At 40.9% G+C, this 21,364-nt stretch overlaps 1 protein-coding gene across 1 annotated transcript in view; it reads right to left on the bottom strand.

Annotated features, from left to right (window-relative positions):
• Positions 1-21,153, bottom strand: part of LOC128496409 (sodium channel protein type 5 subunit alpha-like) — a 153,155-nt gene extending 132,002 nt beyond the window's left edge. Inside the window, exon 1 of the mRNA XM_053466022.1 lies at positions 20,892-21,153. The gene's annotated coding sequence lies outside the window, so the exon portion shown is untranslated. The remainder of the gene's footprint in view (positions 1-20,891) is intronic.
• Between the last annotated feature and the right edge of the window lie 211 nt (positions 21,154-21,364).

Genomic DNA, 21,364 nt, shown 5'->3' with positions numbered 1-21,364 from the left:
ATCTATCTATCTATCTATATATATATATATAGTACCAACAGATACTCTGTTTTAACATATATATATAAAAACTATATATATATATATATATATATATATATATATATTTATTACTTTTATGCATAGTGCTACTATTGTCATTGAGTAAAATTTTCTTGTTTTCGGAATATTTTAGTATACTTCCAACTATCTTCTTTGTCGATTAGCCAGGAAGAGTAAACTTTTATATATATATATATATATATATATATATATATATATATATATATATATCCGGTATATAAACCCTTTGCTAATGTTGGATGTATTAGGCAGAATTACTCTTTTGCACCTACCTACATCCACCAGACTCATCGTCATTACATCTGAAGAAGGTACCCCCGAGATCTCGGAAACCCTCCATGACTCTGTATCTCACTCAATGAAAGCAGATAACTCCGTAAGACTCTTCTCTGGGGCCAATAAGACATTATCCATCCTTCTGTAGCCGCTCAATACATATGAGCTTTCCGGAAAAGTGTCAGGATAAATGAATCCCGAAGAAGCGTCACGTGAACGGGATCAAGACGGATGCCTTTAAGGAGTTAAGTATCTGTGAAGGTGACAGGTAATGAGACCAACATCTCAATGCGATATTGTGCCTCTTCCTCAATGACATCATTCTAGTCCTAATTTCAGTGACCTTCCCGCTATTGACGTGGGTCGCGTGAACCCCCCGCCACGCGCACTCCATTCTTAAAAGGTATCGTTATTTGGTTTCTACAAATTGGTGATTTCCGCCAGTCTTCAAACCGTACGACAAGGCAGCGGCGCTCCTTGGGAATCTTGAACATTTTCCTTTTAGAACGAGCCCTTTAATTATTCACTTTTACTTTTAGCTAAATTGCAGCAAAATTAATAATAAGGTAATAAAATTAATTTACCTAAAAAAACGTAAATTTTAAAATAGCCTTTGTTTTTTTTCCGTTTAAATGACCGGCTCCTAGCATTTTTAAGGTATCTCTGAGATTTGAGATATTTTGTGTCCAAGGTCGCCTCGCCTCCATGTAAAAGCTCTGATGAAGCCATGCCATAAGTTGTCTAAAATAGATGGTTTTTTTAGCATTTAATATTTTTATTTTTAGGTAATGCATACGAGGTTTACGATAGTTTATAAGAAAATATTTTAGATAACTGCAGTGATTTTTACAATAATCCAAGTCATTTTTTTTTATATTTTAAGCAATAAATGCCATTTTAAGTTATTAAGCCATTTAATAAGAGTATAGGAATAGTTTTATTGAGTCAGGTCGGCTGGTTGGACAGATAATCTCAAAGATCAAGGTTTCAGCCTAAAAATGGGGGAAATTGGTCACTCCGGTGGTCTACTCCTCTACTGCACTGCCCGCTGGAATTCTACAACATTCAATGGGGCTGATGCACCGTGGATCGATCTATAATAAACCCGCAACCAATCACGCGCTAGCTGCTTCACTGATGATCCCCGTACTGATTGGAACGTCGACTGTTAATCAGGAAGAAATTCCAGCGGAGAGCAGCGAGCGGAATAATGGAACGTCTAGTAATTGGTCATATTTATAAACCGGGGGAAAGAGGCTGAAAATATATAGATATGGATATAAATTCTGGGGAAAAAAAACAATTGTTTTTGGGTGATAGATTTCCTAGGCGTCGGTCTTCTAAATGACTATAGGGTCTAAAATCAGTAAGATCTTTGGTCTTAAAGACATGCTGAACCAGTTACAGAAAACGTATCAGGATTGCCTACTGAACTAAAGGGACGCTCCAAATATCATGTGCACTTTTATGTATATGAATGCTGAGACGTCCCTTTAAATTGACATGGTTGCCCCCTTGCCATATGCATTTGCCCCTTTGCCCCCCCCCCAAAGCTATCTACCTGTTCGGCCAAAAACAGCATGTGATATACTCACCGGCGGGGGGCTCCAGTGCTGGCTTGCTGAATGCTCGGGGCAGATTTCCAACAAGACCCCTATATGTGCATGCATGGAAAGCGTTCCTATTCATTTCAATGGGGTGCTTTCTTGTCACTGATTGGCTGCTTCAATGGACCTCGGGGGCAGGCACATCACAGCAGTACATTGATAAGAATTACTCTATGGTGAGGCTGGTGATACCCTCATACCCAGCAAAGCATTCTGCGCTCCTAGAAAAGTGGGGGATCAGGGGAGAGAAGAGGGGCATCAGAGGTTTGGGGCCCAAAAGAGGGAGTGTCTATTCTAAACAGGGACACTTGGGAGGTATGATTGCACGCTTGAGGTTTTTTTATATGAAGAAGAATTGATTCTGAGAATTCAGCAGTAAAATTGTATCTAAATACCGATGATTTATATCATTCTACAGCCCTCTTGCACTTATATAGTTAACGTATTTTGGATATACGAGAATATATATATATATTTTAGGTCTGGGTTCACAAAGCTTAGAAACATTCATTTTAATCATTTTCAGTGTTGAATTATTCCTATTTTTTTTACTATTAGTAGAATTCCTAATGAATTCAGAAGGCCGGAGCAGCGTGACATTATCCACATCCCCGCAGCTGTTGCTTAATTGTAACAATACGTGAGATTATAAAAATGTTTTTAAAAATCATTTCATTATAATTGTGCTTATTACTGTAATAAAGAACGTTACCATGCTGCTCATAATAGTTTAAATACCTCTGGCTTAGTCCATTAAAGCGAGAGTTACCGTTTAATTTCATAATTGTCGCTCTGCATTCGGAGAAGCCGACCCCGCCATGTTTTTTTCTGGCCCTGCATAATGCATGGTTCAAAATGTGAGGTGACGATCCCTGATATTACCGGTCGGGGATGGGGGCACTTTTGGAGGATACTGTAACCCGTAGCGAGTTATTAAACACACACCCCCCCACCCCATGCCTCCTGAATTTACAACACAAAAAAGTTTTAAGAGGCCTTTACAGTTTCTATGGCAACGGTCCCTGCTTTTATCACATGGCAATAGAGCATTCCCTGAAAAAATTCAGATTGATGATTACAAACCGTTTAAACGAAGGACTTGAGCATTGAACGCTACGGGGGGGGGCGGCCGCACCTAATACTTAAATCTAATAGGCTATTTTTGTATTTATAAAAACGGTAAAAAATGCCCGGTAGAAAAGTAAAAGCGCTAACGGGGTTAAAAGGCAGTTAATAGGCAGTGAAGCAGAGTCACTGGCAGACTTGTATTAGAATGTTACGGAATACATGGTTTTATGGAACAGAATATGATGATTAAATAGTAAGGGGGGGCGGTGAAGACGTGCGCGCGTCGTGCAGTAAGAAAGGACTTCCCCGTGTTCACAGGAAGCCTCTTTAACCCTTTCAGCGCCGGCGCTGTTTTCTGGGAACGTCTGAGCTTACGATTAAACGTTCTAAGCCGCAGGCAGACGTTTGGGGGGGTTTGTGACGCGAGGGTCGTCTTTGTTTGGGTGCAAGCGGCTCACCGTCCGCACCTTTTGCATTTTCCTGCTTTTTTTTTTTTTTTTTCTTACAGATCTCATTCATTGCGTGCCGGCAGATGATGTCATTCCGCAGCGACAGGTGCTGAGGACGATAACTGAAGTGCTATTGTGGAAAGCACAAGCGTCGGCGCACAATACCTGTGTGCACCGGCGATTCACGCTCGTCATTAGTATATAGAGAGAACACAAAAACAAACAAAAAAAACAAACGTCTTGTTCCCTGGGCACAAACGGTTAAAAAAACCAAAGTGAAATGAGAATAATAAGCTGCCTGTGTTCTTTAAGTAAGTATATTGTGAAAGCTCATAAGTCTCTGTTTCAGAAATGTTAAAGCATACTGCGTTCTGCGTAAATATGTTCGATATGCCTCTGGGATGTCGGAGGAATAACTTCCCAATTAATTAAGGCGATGCTGTGGCGAATTCTTTTGGGCTAGCGACACGTTCCCGTGACATACGAGACTCTGTCAGTCCTGACAGTTCCCCGAGACACCCTTTAATGTCAGCGCTCCGATACGGCAGACACTTCCTGCGATAGGATATCGAGTCCTTCAGACGTGGGACGGTGCCAAGGAGAAGCTCAGAGACACGGCCTTCAGACACGAGATTAAAGAGGCTTCCAACGGTCAAGATCTCCCTACTCTATAAAGGGAAATACCTCCCAACAGTCCTGGTTTTTGTGGGGCAGTCCTGATTTCCAGGCACAGCCCTGCTGTCGCCCACTGCCCTGCTTTTTGTGGGCAGTGGGGATCATGGGCCGGTTGGGGAGATCGGTAGGGTCTCTCCTGACCGGCCCAGGGACCGGCCCAGGGACCTGACCTGTGCCCACCTCCACCGCAGCTCCCCTCGCAACGTTCTGCATGATAAAAAAAACGTTAGACGGCCTTATTTAGCGGATAGAACCCTAACAGGTAGAATCTGGACACACGGGACGATGTAAAATCCCGATTATTCCCTATTTACCCTCATTATTCTTATCGTCATTACAAGGAACGAGGCCGATGACGTAATGGCCAGGGAGAAGCGAGCAGCGCGACCACAAGACTCTGGAAGCTCCTGAAAGGAGTCATCAAGCATCAGCTCGTTGAGGATAAATTCGGGTTAAGAACCTGTCACTGAAGATTTCCTAAACACCAGGCAAATGTTTGCTGTCATCTTGTTAGGTGAGATATTTCAAGCCGCTTAACTTTTGGGGTAAATTACTAATAATAGATGTTTTTTTGGCAGGAAACGCACTTATAATGAGCATTCTGTACAATATTAACGTACAACTCTAAATTTCAAGGCAAAAAAAAAAATAACCCAAAATGATCCGGTTACCCTTTTAGTGCTAGAAAATCAATGTACCTAACAGGGCTCACATCCCGCGTGAATACAAGTCGATAAGGTCACGGAAAGCTCCCCGTCAGGAGTAATTCTAAGTATCGCAAACAAGACCAATGGGTTTGGGGGTCAATGAATAAGCACAGAAACAATTCAAAAGAAATATATACGCGATTTATATGTATGTCTATATAAATAAACACATAGAAAAGGAAGTTTTACTTTACCGAGAGGGTAGTAGATAAGTGGAACAGCCTCCCGGCAGAAGCGGTAGAGGCTAATACAGTGAGGGTATTAAACATGCGTGGGATAGACATACGGCTCCTGAATCTAAGACGAGACCAACGACTGATTAAGGTTTGAGTCTTTACAGCAGGAGAAATGGACAGACCAGACGGGGGCCGAATGGGGCCGGTTTTTCTATCTGATCCAAGTTCTCTAAAACTCAGCAATTGTTATAATTGTATCAAACGTCTCCATGAAACCAAACAAACCAAATCAACTCGTTATCTGTACTTACAAACTGTCACAAAGCGACGGGCCGCCGCCGCAAACGTTTAATAATTCCGTCCCCTGAAGACCCCCGACTTCCCGGGTCCGAAAATCCCCATTCGGATGATTTCTCTCCCGTAGCGATCCTTCGGAGGGTGTTTGTGTTTTGCCGAGGCTTCGCTCACGCCGTGTAACGCGCTGCCGGATGAGGTCAAGCTGTATAGGAATCAAAGCCCACACCAGCGGCCGTCATCGCTCGCTTCCCCAGGCAGTCACACGCTGGCGAGCGCTCCATATCTAACACACATACAACTCGTGTCTACTCCAGAGGGGTGGAGAGAGAGCCGGATCTCTCGTCGGAGGAGCTTCACGTCCCGAAAACACTCTGACTACGGCAACCGAGATTACAAGAATTACAACACAGAAGAGTCTTTGTGATCCACCTTCCAAGTACCCCTGCTCTAGGCGGACAGTCCCTCTATGTTCCTAAACACACGGGCTTGTACTCATTCCAGATCCCAGATCGGAAGTTGGCATTAGAGCGTCTCATGGCCCAGAATATCCAGGTGAATGACACTCATGTCTAGGTGATCAAATATCAACTATCCCTGTTTTTGCCACAAAAACCCTGATACCCCTCTTTCCTCCCCTGATGCCCCTCTTTCCTCCCCTAATGCCCCTCTTTCCTCCCCTGATGCCCCTCTTTCCTCCCCTGTTGCCCCTCTTTTCTAGGAGCTCAGAATGTTTGCTGGGTATGAGGGTATCGCAGGGTTCTACAGCCCTAAAAGCCCCGATAATGTGTATAGAAACAGCAGGAAATGGGTTAATAAACTAAGGGTACTGATCCATTCAGACTAAACAGTAACTGTACTCTATAGTTTGTTAACCAAAGAAACGCTGGGCAGATCTGTTGAAAATTATGCAGAGTAGGTGGAACAGCACCTTTAAACAGAGTGCATACAAGCACCATTGTGCGTCTAAATTCCATATTCAATTACAGATACACTCGCCAATTGGTCATAAAATCAGATATAAAAAGTCCAGTGGGACTGTGCTGTGAAACCGGGACAGTTGGGAAGTATGCAGAGCAGGCGCCCAGGGTCCATGTATTTTATTTCAGGAGGGGGAGAAACTTAAATGGAGCCAAGTATGCTGGGGATGGAAACCACGTAAGAACCTCTCGCCCCTTTGGATTGTTCAGGTGCCATTGTTCTGGGCAGATGCTTGTTGGTGTTAATACTGGATCAGGCCACTAGGGGCGCTCTAGGAAACACAAGGCACCTGTACACACACACATACTTACACATACACAGACACGTGCACACCACGCTGCTCGCGCATGTGCAGGATTCTGCCGTTCTGGCAGCTAAGTGTAAAAAATTGTGTTTTCAGTTCCATTTTTAGTTTTTTATATATATATATATATATTTTATTTTTTTAGTTCATTTACATATGAATCTGTCCTCCAGGAATATCTTTTTTTCTCCCAGCTGCTTCACTACAATGTAACAGCTGGCATCCGAATCTTATTTCCAGAGAGCAGCTCTTCAAGGATCCTTGTCTGTAAATCAGCTCCTTCACTAACGTAATATTCTCGTTTCTTGGAAAGACGAAACTCTCAGTGGATACATAAATATAATCAGGTTTTGTGGCAACCATAGAGCTGGTGGATATTTTCCACATTTCAGGAAATTAATTGTTGGTCAATAAATCCACATTTCTAAGAAATAGTAACAAGCAAGGAATATAGTTCCGCCACAGAAATTTTCAATTTTGAAAAAAAAATTTTTACTGAAAATTCCAGCAAAATTCTAGTATGCAAATTTTTGGACAGCTCAGTGCTGTGACCAAGAAAAGGGAGAAATGCAATTTTTTTGCTGTGTTTCACTCAAAATCTAATATTGTCAGGGCTCTTTTATAATAAAATGTAACAAAAAAACCCAAGAAGTCAAAATAAAGAAAATGATGTATTTTTAAGATTTTAAGTATTTTCTAAAAAATTATTACAACATATGAGTTACATGATTTTGCAAATTTTTTTATATTTTTTAATACAAGAATGTTTTTTTTTTTTTATTTGCAGTATTTTTTAAGTCCAAGAATCTCTGAGGGTCTCACGGGGGTTGGACAGATTCTCAGGGTCACCTTTTCTGGAGCCGACTCCTTCATATTCCATACCCCTCAACATTTTAGGGGTCCGAATCAGGACACCTGTTTGGGGGGGTGCGGCAAGAGGTAGGGGCAGGGCGGGGCCAACCACTTGAGTGGTCGGGGCAATTCTGCAAAATCATGGCGGTTGCAAGGGAGGGGGGGGTTCACACTAAAATTTCAAGTGACCATGCAGCTATCATATGCAGCGAATATCATGGCGGGATTATCCCTTTAACAACAATTCCATTTACTAATTGCAAATTTAGGGTTAAATAAACTTGATAAAAAAAATATATATAATTTTATATATATATATATATATATATAAATGCATTCCATTTTTTAATATAAAAATGAATAAATAAATATATATTTAGTATTTATTTATTTATTCTTTTTTATATTGAAAATGGAATGCATTCTCTAATTTAACAAAAAAGTTTTAAATTGAGAAATGTGCTTCTTAGACTTCGACAAACTTTACCAGAGGTAAAAAGCACAGAAGATGATTGCGGAATAAAATGCTTCTAATCCGTCCGGCGGTGTCACGCGGCGCTCGGTGAGGTTGCAGCTTTTTTTTTTTCAAAACGGATTTAATAGCTAAAGGGGGAATTGTAATTGTTAAAAAGCATTAGAAAGTGCGTGGAGAGCGAGCCGCGCGCAGCTCCACATTTCCTGCTCTCTGTGGCATTACCTAAGATCACTAATGCAGTCTTTACGCCGACTTCCGATATTGATACGCAAATAACTCCGCCGGCTTCTCGCCGACGGCATCCACCTCCCCTGGATCACTTAATACGTTCCGCCATCATACTTTCATCATCATCATCATCAGGCCCAGACTGGGACAAAAAAATAGGCCCGGGCATTTAAGCCAGAGCAGCCCATTTTTATTTAAAACATCGGGTTTTTTTTTTTTTTTTAACTTTATTTAACATCTTCCATGTTAAATAAAGTTAAGCCCTGTGCGGCCGCACACCCGTAAGGCCGGCCCTGGTGGGGGCTTCCCGGCCCCTTGGAGTGGCGGACCCGGTCGCAGTTGCGGCGGGCTTAAGGGGCAGGTGCCCCTTATGCCCTGCGTTAATGAGGCCGCATAGGCCCAGTCAGTCCGGTCCTGACTGGGCCTATTTTAAGGTAGGAGCCTGGAGCTGCAGCTCCATCAGCCCCTAAGTCAATCCGGCCCTGCGGCGGCCCGGCCCACCGGGGAAATGCTTGATCATCATACTTTCACGTCTCATCGTCTGCGCGCTTCTGCTGTCAGGTCCTGTTCCAGGAACCTGAATTCTAAAATATTAATTGAATACTGTATCAATTCGATGAGCCTCGTTAATAACGGGAGATTCCTTTATTGGCTAAGATTCTGGGGTTTAAGCAAAAAAATAGGGGGATTAAAGGTGCTGTTCCATTTGGACACTTTCTAGCACATCAAGCAAATAAATCTTAGCAGATGTGGCAAGTTATTCTTTTTTTATGATGGTAAAACATAGAAAGCTTTGTGAAGCCTTCTAAGCTTCTTTGGCAACAACCTATCAGTGTCTACGTTTTATGTCACGTGACAATTTAGCGTTCCCGGCAATTTAGTCACGCCTGCAATGTTCAATGTTAATTCCGCGGGCATCTGCGGGAGTTCAGCTTGTTCAGTCTTGTCTGCTAGGGTTAGCGTGAGTGCAGTGGCTGAGAGGCAGGGGTGAGTTAATAGTGAAAAAAATGAAATTATGTTGAAATTAAGATGGCGGAAACCCAACGGGGTGACTTTGCAACCATTAATATTTGATAGCCGATAGCTGGGGGGTTCAGATGATCTCAACATTGTTTTTAAGAGCTCATCGTCTCTTTAAATTATATATCAATTATATTAAATGTAAGAAAAAAATAGATTTCATTCCTATTGAAAAACAAAAGCTCTGTTTAGTCAACTTTTAAAAAAAAAAAAATATTAAAATTATGGATCCTATTTTTTCTGCCAAATACAGGAAACACATCTAATTTCTTCATATGTAACTTGTTAAAATCATACAAATGAGGCTTTTTTTAAAAAAATGTCCACATATTATATGCCAAAGCCAATGAGCCACATTTACTTTAATGAATGACCATTTTCTATCCAAAAATTTTATATTGAATGGCGAAACTGGCTTAATTTGGGGTTTAGTAAAAAAAAAAAACAAATCTCAAAATCATTCAATGCATTACATTTTAAGATGCAAATAACGTGACACGGGGTTATTCTTTTTTGGAAAAAAAAAGCCATATCGACCAGTCTTTTATAAAAAAAAATCCAAATTAAGATCAATATCAAAACCATTTTGAAGTTGTTTCGGTTTATTAAATAATTTGTTTCCAGGAATAAGATCCACTTTATCAAATAATGTAAAAAAATAAAATACGTCTTTACAGAAAAAAGTTAAGTAGCCAACAGGAATTCCAACGATTGTTGCCACTGATTGGCTGCTTGAAGCAGCCAATCGGTGGCCGGAAAATGCTGTAGGGGGAATCAATGGAGCGCTTGCTGTGCATGTGCACGGTGCTCAGAACAGAGCCTCATATAATGGCCGGATCGTCCCTTTAACGTCGAGATATTTACGGCTTATTGATCAGTTTGAAATTGCTGTTAGGTTACAGTCCTACTTGAACTTTTCAAACAGTAAAGTCCGGACAGAAGAGACAGCGCCTGACAGACAATTTATTATTCATTGGCCATAAATATTAAGCGAAAATACGCTGCCTATCGGGATAATTCTCATTCTGGTAAGTTTGCCTGTGATTGATGGGTCTTCATCTCCCTGGGTTCTTGCTCGGTGGCGCTGACATTGTCTTGAAACCTGCCTAGTGCGCTATGCAGAGGAGCCTGCTGTAAATACACGGGCTGGCGTTCCTGCAGGGTAGGTCGCAGTTAGAGCATATCAGCCCTACCTATAGCAGTGAGCAACACTCATGTAGGGGCGATCAGATACATCCCGAGTGTCCCTGTAGAGTGTGACTAGTCCCTCTTTGGGACCCAAATCCCCCAATCCTTCTTCCCTTCCCAGTTGCCCCTCTTTTCCAGCAGCCATACCTGAAAAGCTCCAGGCTCGGGGCTACTGGAGGCCTTCTTTGGTGGGGTGGCTTTGGAAGCTTAAATCTGTATGGGAGGGGGTGCTTAACCCGATGACTACCAGGTTTGCAAGCAGCCTTGGACCAGGAAGGACGAGGTGCGCTGCAGCTCTGGAGCTGCAGCTTCTCCTAAATGTATATCATTGATTTTCTTTAGTGATATTGACTGTATTTTTAAATGTATTCTTTGTTGCAGATCCTGCCTGGCACACCGGACTCTCTCTCTCTCTCTCGATATATATATATACAGTATACAGTATACATGCACGTACCGGGATGGATGTGAAGGCTGCAGTGTCTTTGGCCTTTGTTTTCCGACACCAGCCATACTGAACAGAACGCACTGAATCCCACATTGCCGAGGATATCTCGCGGGGTGTTATTTAACAGAACACATGCCCCTCGCAGCTTGCCAATGTTCTGGCTACGTGACACATACCATTAAAGCAACTGGGAGCCTGCGCCACCCAGGCAGCGGAAACTTCTCCAGATCCACCGGGAGGCTGCGGACGCGGCCAGGCCCACACACACAGCAGCGTAATTAGCCAAAACCATTAATAAAATGCTGAAAAAGAAATGAACGCTGCGCATGCATGTCAGGCTAACCAAATTTATTGGGAGTAACACTGGAAGAATATTAGGTTATTGTGCAATAGGGACGGACGACAGCGGATGACAAAAGTGACATAATGCAGCCGAGCCAAATTATTGCTAAATCTGCACGTATTTAAAGGGGCACGCCAATCCTCGCACGCACTTTAATGCCTAAATACCTCGGCGTTCCCGTTAATATTTATATTTATTGCAGAATCTTCCCCGAAAGCATTTGCCGCTTTCCCAAACCCCCCGATTGTTTCGCTGTCCCGCAATATGATTTACATAGTAACAAAGTAACACATTAATTTGGGTTGAAAAAAGACCAAAGTCCATCAAGTTCAACCCTTCCACCGATCCTTCCCGCTTTTCATCCAAAAGAAGGCAAAAAAAACCCAATTAAGCTATTTTGTTTGAATTTCGCCACTTAGGGGTAAAAATTCCTTCTTGACTCATTGGGCTCTAAAATATTACTGTTTATTCTATTATTTATAGCCTGGATGTTCTGCTTTTCTCGCTTTTTAAGGCATCCGTTGTATCTGATAGAACCCCCTCTCTCAGCGGTGGATTCCGTACCTTTACTGCCCTCACTGTAAAGAATCCCACCCCCTGTGTGCATGCGCTAAAAGTTCAGCGGGAGCGTGTTCTTGCCACTGTGACTGTCTGACCCCGGAGGGCGTGGTGTGCTCCAGTTCTGCAGCTTCTCCTTAAGATAGCACATTAAAAAAATAATTTAATATACATTATTTGCTGATGAGGCTGTATCTGGACACCGGAGTCTCCTTTAAACAGCAATTTTGTTCTTAAACTGAACTGGAATTGTGAAACTTTGTAAAGCTGCTTTACGGCGTGGAGTGAGGAGCCATTTTACTGCGTGCTGCCCCCCCCCTCCAAGCTGGAAAACACTACAGGAAGTGCTCATTGGAGTTGGTGCACCTGAAATTGCTTCCCCGATTAAAAGCTGAATTAGGCAAATTTATTTCAGGTGTTCGAGCCCAGCCCCTTGGTGTCGAGACTGTATATTGTTTCTTTGGGATTAGCCCCGAAGAAAATGTTTTTCATGTTAAAGAATACACAGAAATTCACAATTTCCTCTGTGGACAGGACTATGCTCTGTCCTGCGGGGGAAAAATCCAGATTCAGGACCTCCAGATTCCATCTGAAGAGGAGCCCTCTGAGATTTCAAAAGTTTACGTGACGCCACATCTTGTTTTTATGGTCCAATAAAAATGTCTCACCCCCGACTAAAGACATCTTCTCCTAGGCCGGTACAGATATATCTTCCTTACATTGGGGAGAGAAAATGACAGTAAGTGTAACTGCAAGAAATCCATGTTTCCTTTGTTCCCTACACATAAATTCACATCACGTATGTGTAAAACACGAGTGCCAGGAACATGTGTTTCTGATCAATTGACATAACTCTTAGAGGGTCTTTCTGGAACGTTAGTCCGTTAAATGAATGATCCAATATTAATATTAATATTCCAATATTGCCCCTTTATAATAAATAACTGATATTATAAAGAGGTATAAAAACTCATGGCTGGAAAGGTCGTGTCTCTTTCTCCTTCTTTTTAAAGAGTCTGCAGCCCCCAAGCTTCAGCTTCCTGTTGATACAATCGCTCACCAATTAGTGCTGTATATATATTCCAATTTCTAGAAGAAATAAACCTTAAAATAAAACACATAGAAGCTCGGATTATGTTGGGCGCAGAGACGCTTAGATATTCTGATGATACAAACATCTACGGTAACCCAGCCAGGTAAAGCATATACTATATATATATATATATGTGTATATGTGTGTATATATCTTTATATATATTATATTATATATTATATATATGCATCACATTTCTGCTGCTAATTCCCACATGCGTCAAATGTGCCAAATTCCCCTGTGCTTTTTTTCCTATGTAATCCCTTCCCCCACGTGCGCTGGATGGTGTTTGATTAACCTGCGTTCTTTTTTTAGAGCTGTGTTTATTGTTCTTTTGCTCGGCGAGGAGATGCGCCGGCGGTGGGAACGGTGATGTAAAGCGAGTACGCAACGGCAAAGCATGCGAGCACCTGGCGATCCAGACCCGGGGGGATCCCTAACGAGAGGCAAAGGGGGGGGGGCAGCTGCCTGGGGCTCCAGGCACTCTCGGAGTACGGTGATCAGGCGCCCCTTTTAACATTATCTCATAGGGGCCTGATGTGGACACTGTTTCTTTGCCAAAGTGCCACCTCTTGATTCTCCCTGTGCGTTCCCACAGGGGCCACTGCGTCCTTCACCGCTCCCAATTGGAGATCTTGGGCCATTTTTTAAGGGCCCTGTGGTTCAAAGTACGGCCACCAGGGTAAATGTAAGCAGTATTTACACCCTTGCGGTATTCTTTCTATTCTCCTTCTATGGGGGGTTTATGCAGTTTGTTCAAGCCCAGACTGGGAATGGCTAGGCGGCCCTGGCTCTGAAAGGTCAGTGGCCACCAAATGACATATGTGTGGCCACTGCAAGGCCTAACTTGGGGCTTCAGTTCAGTTAGTATGTAGCCCTAAAAGCCACCGGTCGACCAGGCGTCACCAGATGGCCACTCCGGGCCTGACTATGGACCACTCTATAACTTGGCTGAAGTGGCCAGCCCTCCCATGTGGTCATGGGACTAAAATACACATTTTGACCGGTCAAGCTGGAGTTACGGCACGGAACTCGCTGAACCAATCTGTGGAATGCAATACGTCGCGTGTTACAAAGTATCCGTCACGGGGGGGGGCACGAGCCTATCCCACCTTCATATGGCCAACATGGCGTAATGGAAGCATAGCTGGCCACCAAATGAAATCTCTATTGCTGTATCTGTTTGTAGCACTGTGGGTTATAGCTCCAGGACGGACTGGATATATCCACATAAAACACTTTCTTATATTTAACGAAGAAGAAAACTTCTTAGAAAGTTAGTAAAAAAATAGTTATTTTTTTTTATTTTATTTTTTTTAATAAAAAATTAAAGACCCCAAGAGATGTGAATAAAGCCATGTTTTTTAACTCATATGTGGCAGGTAAAGTGCAATTAATTTAGTTTTTGTAAAAATTTTTTAAATATACTTTTTTATTATTTCTATAATTGCATATGGATATATTATTTTTTTAATTACTACTATTATATAAATAATTATATTTTAAGAAATTAATAATTATATTTACTTTTCATTAACTTTTATTTATTAAGCGCTAATATATTCTGCAGTGCTGTAGAAATTAAATATGGGGTACAAAAAAAAACCCCAAACTAAAACAGGCGTACAGAACAGATACAGCATTTGAGAACTCGACCCATGAGCTTACAATCTACCTAAAAGAATAGTGGGTTTATAAGGGCAAAGGGATTCAGGAGCCATATGCCTATTCCATATATGTTTAAATTCCCTCCCTGTATTCACCTCTACCACTTCTGCCGGGAGGCTGCTCCACTTATCTGCCACCCTCTCGGTAAAGTAAGATATTTAGAAAGTTTTTTCCTGCCTATTGCTTCGTACATTCGGACATTCCTTTAAAATATACTAAAACTGAGCGTGAGTGTCGGCTCAGAAGAGACAAATCTGAAAGTATTGATAGATATATAGATTGTATATTGATTTGTATGCGTCGATAAAATATATGGATTATAATAAATATATTTTAGAGTCCGCGGGTTCCGCAGGTGGTTAGGAGGGATTTCGCTCGTTTGCGCGTCCCCCTTCTCCCGGCGTTACAGACTCTTCTCGTTTAGACATCCAGGGCTTTCTGTTTGACAGCCTGATGGATAATATTAACAGCTGCTGCCGTGTGGCAAAGGAAGCAGAACAATTCGAAAACCGCGACGACATTGACACGCGACAACAAGCCAGCGAGCTCCCCGGCCTTACAAGTCCCTCCGCTCTGCACTGATTGATTCCTGCTGCGCATGCACGCGGCCCGCGGCAGCTGCCACCGAGACGTCTGACACGCAAGCATGCGGTCTCCCCTTCTCCGAATCCAGGAGAGAAAAAAAAACGAAACGGAAATGCCGAAAGCTCCCGGTGGCACGCCGAATTCCACCTGCCGGGCCGATAAGGGCCGTTCAACACGCGTTGGTCTGGTCTCGGCTTCAAGTTACAGCCTAAAACCGCGCGGCCATTGGGATGAGCATCTCAAAGTCAACGTACACAGGATCTCCTTACACGTTCGCAGGCATCGCCTGTCAAGGTGGCCTGACAGATACACCTGTGCTCATGTAAGAAAACGCAGAAACCCCCCATTTGAATTTAAAAATAGTAATAATAATAATAATTGCACACAAAAAAACACTTTTTAAGAAGTTCTAACAAGTTGGAAAAAGTTCTGAAATGAACTTTTATCGCTGTAAGAATTCCTGGGTTTTAGAGAAAACGGATAATAAGAGAAATCCATAATAATAATAAAAAAACAAAAATTGAAGCGGAATGCAGATTGGTCTCTTAGTATTATTATTATTATTATTATTATTATTATCGGGAAGGCAGAAGATGTTCCAATCCGGGTCACAGGTGAGAGGTGACTAAAAGAAGCCATCATAATGAATAATAAAGCTAATAATAATTCTATTTCCAGCCCTGTGCAGAGATTTGGCTTTGACGGACCTACAAGAAAATGATGACCGGATCAATAAACTGCCCCAAGGCCCAGAAAGGAGCCAGCCAATGAAACGGCTGCATTCACGTCCTAAGCGCCCCCTCTGGTCATATCGGGAAATGCACAAATATCTACAAACTGGGTTTATCACAAGGTCAATGTGTTTTTCATACTAAATTGTTGAAGAAACTCTTCTAAATCCTCTAGATTGTAAGCTCTAGTGAGCAGGGCCCTCTTTATCATACCTAATGTATCCGGTCAGTTCTAGTTTTATAATAATAATAAAAATCCAAGTAATACTGTATATATATATATATATATAGATATAAATTCCTGTACTGTAATTATTATTTTATCTTATTTTATTATATATATATATAATATACAAAAATATAATATATATATATATATATATATATATATAATAATAAATAATAATAATATACAAAAATATAATATATATATATATATAATAATAATTAATAATAATAATAAATCAGTACTGTTCAGGTTTTGGGACCCCTATTTGTAAACTGTATTAACTGTATGTGTACTTAGTTCTGATGTATGAATGCACAGTTAACCCCTTCAGCTCTAGCAAAATTATTAAAAATGCACTGGCCGCCCTTCTAGAACTGAGCAGGTTAATAATAGTTCTCCTTCTAAAGACACTCGGCTCTTAGCTTTTTGGGATAGTCTTGCCAAGTTAAAGGACACTGTGTCTGAGCCGTCAATCAGAGTCAGGAAGGGATTCTATAGAAAACTATGTGCGGATGTTTTAAATCACTGGAACGATGCGTGCAATTGCTGTCATTCTAGCAACCTATACTAGGGTTACAAACAGTTACGAAACATTAGGGCCTTATTATCTTAACAGTCACCGGGGGATAAATGCACCATTGCAGCAAAATTTACCACCACAGGCTGCGTTAGATTTAGAATTAAATGTATGGATCAAGAGTTAAGGGTCTGTTGTTTTTTTTTTTGTATTTGTTTTCACTTACCCCTATTTATGACATCATCATAATCGAGAATAACTGATTAGCAGATGGTGCCAGAGGGTGATGGATTACAAACTCCAGATATACTGTCCATTCCAGCCCAAAGCACATTTACAAAAGGAAAGCATAGAAAACAAATAAAAGGATCATAGAAAGGATCCAGGCATCATGTAAGGCCATTGTTACTCTATCCCCTGGAGTAGTCATGTCATGTGTGTGGACGGCTGCAAGGAGCAAACAATCCTGCTTCATACACAACAGTCCTGTCCCTTTTAGAAACTCTTGGTAAAGGTGCTGTTCCACTTGACTCAGTAGTATGTTAAGCAGATCTGTTATATTATTCTTAATAATATTAATCACAGGAACATAAAACAAAAGGTTTTACGTCACGTGACACATTTTCCCAGCGAAATTATGAATGAGGAAAAATATTACTTGAATAAAGATTTACTAAGGCGTGTTAACTAAGTGGAATAGAAACACAGATCGGATCCAATCTATTTCTCCTGCTGTAAAGACTGAAACCTTAATCAGTCGTTGGTCTCGTCTTAGATTCAGAAGCCGTAAGCCTAGCCCATGCGTGTTTAATACCCTCACTGTATTACCCTCTACCGCTTCTGCTGGGAGGCTGCGCCACCTATCTACCACCCTCTCCGTAAATTAAATTGAGACTACCAAAGTTTTAGTTAACAACCTCCAGGTTTAAACCCTGCTTAAAATGCTGGGAGGCCAGACCACGAATGGTTAACAGACGTCCCACAAACTCACCACCAACTTTTTATGATGCTGTATTAGTAAAACACAAATTCCTAGAGAATGACAGGTCACAAAATGAAGAATAAGACATATTAATAGCGTGTGCTGCAGAACCGGCAGTGTACATGCGCGGCGTAGGCGGGATGGGCCATCGTATGGAGGAAGCCATTCATTTATAAATAGAATGTAACTTTAGCATTTGCATTTTATCCAAGAATGACATTTGCAAAGACATTCTGCGGATCCAGAGCAGGAGACATCGGAGACCAAATACTCAAAAGCGCCCCCAAGCTAATGCCCAGACCCCGCTGACCCACAGAATCGTCCCTGTTTACAAAACAGACACTTTTTCATCTTATCCTGGGATATCCGTCAGATATAACAGCTTTCTGGGTGCTTTTACTACAGGGAGGTCGCGCATGATTCTACCACTACTTTTCCTGATACACCAAGTCGCTAAAGATTTCTTCCTTACAATCATGATTAGGGACGGCGTCGCGTTTGGTATTATTTAAGAGTTAATCTATTTAGAGGGTCCACGGAGGTTCCCAGGTATGGACTTAGTAGGCTGTGTACCCCAAACCCATGTATAGAACCATGTCTTCGAACTATGTATGGATAATTAAATAGTAAAAAAAAAGAATTCTAATAGTTTTGGTCCAACCAATCAGATTCAGTAATCGCGACCAAGAACTGATATATGACCTAATCTGGGGGAGCTGTGACATCATCAAGGCACATAATCGATCCAGAAGGATCTAGATGGAGCTTGGAGGGGTAACATTTCAATACAGAGAACTTTTTACCGGAGCTGGAACTAGCAGAATGTTGCTGACTGTGCATTTTAATTTAACACAATATATATCTATCTATCTATATATATATATATGATCTGAGCAGTTACTGGGCCCAGCTTTTATTTAGTCACTCTGCTGAATATTGTTTAAGCTAAAGAGCTAAAGTCCCATAATCTCCGGAGAATCTATTATTTTACTAATATTCTTAAAAAGTGACTTTGTGAACATGGCTCAGCCAATCAACACTTATATTTAAAATAATAATAAATCATTTTATCTCCAAATTAAACTTATAGTATAGTATAGTCATTTTTTATTATTATTATTTATTTATTTATTTTATAAAAATAATAATAAATAAAATAAATAAAATAAATAAATAAAAAAAAATAAGGAGGTATGCAGTATGTGAAACTTTTAGTGAAAATCTTTCACATATGGTAAAAAAAGCTAAAAACCTACAAGAATGTCCCTCTGATAGCATTAATAGCCCCGCTCCTGTCTGGACAGGACCTGGTGGCTGTAAGGGCAGGGCAGTTAAAAAGATCCAGCCAAAGGGGTTAATAGCCGTCTTCATGCACTAATTCTTAAATAAAGCACAAAGAGCTGCCGCAGACAAAAGATGGACACAAAACAGGAAGGAGCTGACAATTAACATTCCACCCACCTGTTCACGGCTGATACCGAGCGCGTTTGTTAAAAATGCTCACTCCGGGCTACTTTTTTTTAATGCATTTGTCTGAGATAACAAAAAACACTCCATTTCTCAATCCACCTAAATGGCATACGCAGAAAAGCACCGTATATCCAAATTGTGAGCTTTGATTTAAAAACTAAAGTCTATTTTTGCCATAAGACCATCATTTCGCCCCAAATTTTCCAAATCTAACATTTCGGCGTAAATGAAAAATGTTACCAATAAAACTTGCATCAACGTGTCTCCGCATGCGAATAATTGCATGAAAAATATAATAAAACACTGATAAATACAAATATATATATATGTATACACATAAAGGTAACCATATACATACACATAGGCACATATATAAATCAGCATTCTAATATAACATTTAGATTTTTTTAGATTATTAAAAGTTACATTTCAAAAATACAACAGTAAAAATATTAAAACTTCTTCATTTTAACCCAAGAACATTTTCACAGCCCAGTCTTGGCGCAACTTATTAAACTTCAATCCCTAAAATCACAGAAATCCAGAATTTCACTGATAAAGATCTCACCCCTTCATCCCTCATCTCCTCCGGCAATAAAAATGAATCCGGGGGGGGGGGGGATTTATAAATCTGGCCAATGCAAACTTCAGTGTATCTTTACAAAAAATTAAACCGGTACGAGAACGACGCCGAGGCTCGTGCCAGCCTTTGGAGAATTAGAAGCACGTCTATCGCATGCGCCACGTTAAAGAATAATTGCGATTTCTGATTATATTAAATATTTAACAATATTAAATTTCCCAAATGATATCTCAGGACTCAAAACTCTTTCTTGCAACATTTTGGATGTTCTAGAATTTTTTTATATGTATATTGGGAGACAGAAATATGTTTCGCATGCATGAATACTATATATATATATATATATATATATATATATATACACACAATTTATATATATGTGTATGTATATATATATATCTTGACACTGTTTGTGCAGCCATATATATAAATCACATAGACCGGTGTTTACACGATCCTTGGCGTACATTGCTCGTCCGTCACCGCTTCCCTGTCTTCTGCACTTGCCCATATAATCTAATTTAATTGCAATTACAGTGAAGAGAGCACAAAGGGATGTGATAATGCTTTTGAATACTCCTTGTAAGGTTAACGAGTTCAATTCTGCAACGAGACTGGCCTCCAGAATGGATCTCGAGCAATATATTAAAGTGTCAAAAAGTCTGGGATGATTTCCAACCGAAATATTATAAATCTGTTCGGTAAAATACGTCTCACCACAAGTCCACATGTTAAAAGGTGCTGACAACAGATCTTTCGATTTGGAGAAATACTTGTCTTAACTTTCCACCTAACCGCAGAAAAATAATTATGGTGCAGAAAAGACGGATGGGTGTATGTTTTATTAGGCTTTAGGAGAACGTCAAAATGTTCAAATTGATCTTAGGTTCTACTAAGGTCCTAATGATGAGGTTCTCCACCATAGCCAAGTCCAAATTGTATCTATGTATAAGCTGTCAAGGCAAATCAGATTTGAACAACGGTATAAAATGAATGAGAGAATTAGGTGAGATAAGAATCCTTCACCTTGATACATTGTATTCCATAGGATAGGATATACTTACATTGGAGAAAAGCTATCCAGAGCAGCTAATGCGTTCTAGATCTCCAGTTACTCCACAAACTGCTCTGATCTAACCCTGGAGTTCAATTAAAAGCCAATCTCATAGGGTTTTTTTGGTGGGAGGCACAAAATAGTGGGGAGGCCCCCCCCCCCAACTGCTGCTTTTTATGGCCAAAATATTAAGAAACATTTATGGAAGGAGTCTTAGATGGTCCAAAGAGATGTTGGAACAAAGGGATTAAGATTGAAAAATGTTACCTGCTGGAGAGTCAGAGACTTGAGCCCCTTCAGATGCTTTAAGATGTGTCCTCTCTGTTGAGCTGCTTAGGACTGGTCTCAAGGTAACCACTCCCTGAGACCTAGCCTCAAGCAGAAGCTGCCTCCTAGAGTATCTTATCTGTGTCCACCAACTGGTTCAGATCACATCCATTTTATGGTGGAATCCCATATGCCTTTCATGCCCCAGGTCATAGGACTGTCAAGACAAGAATGTCAAGTGGGGGTTATTAAATCACCATAAAGTAACCTTCAGGATAGCACAAGCCCTCCTGAAGCCCAACCCCTTTATCTGGACACCAATTAGCTTCTCCATCTACATATATGAGAACAGCATGGGGGCCAAAGAGTGCCAGGAGCTCAAGGAGTTTGGTGTTCTAGAGTCTGTCTAATTGCAGATGATTCTGACCCTCCTTGGGTGTTAACAACAAGATGCACCAAACCCCAAGCCCACT

The sequence above is a fragment of the Spea bombifrons genome, chromosome 5 (assembly GCF_027358695.1).
Source record: "Spea bombifrons isolate aSpeBom1 chromosome 5, aSpeBom1.2.pri, whole genome shotgun sequence".
Lineage (NCBI taxonomy): Eukaryota > Metazoa > Chordata > Amphibia > Anura > Pelobatidae > Spea > Spea bombifrons.
This window is presented reverse-complemented; position numbering and strand designations above follow the sequence as displayed.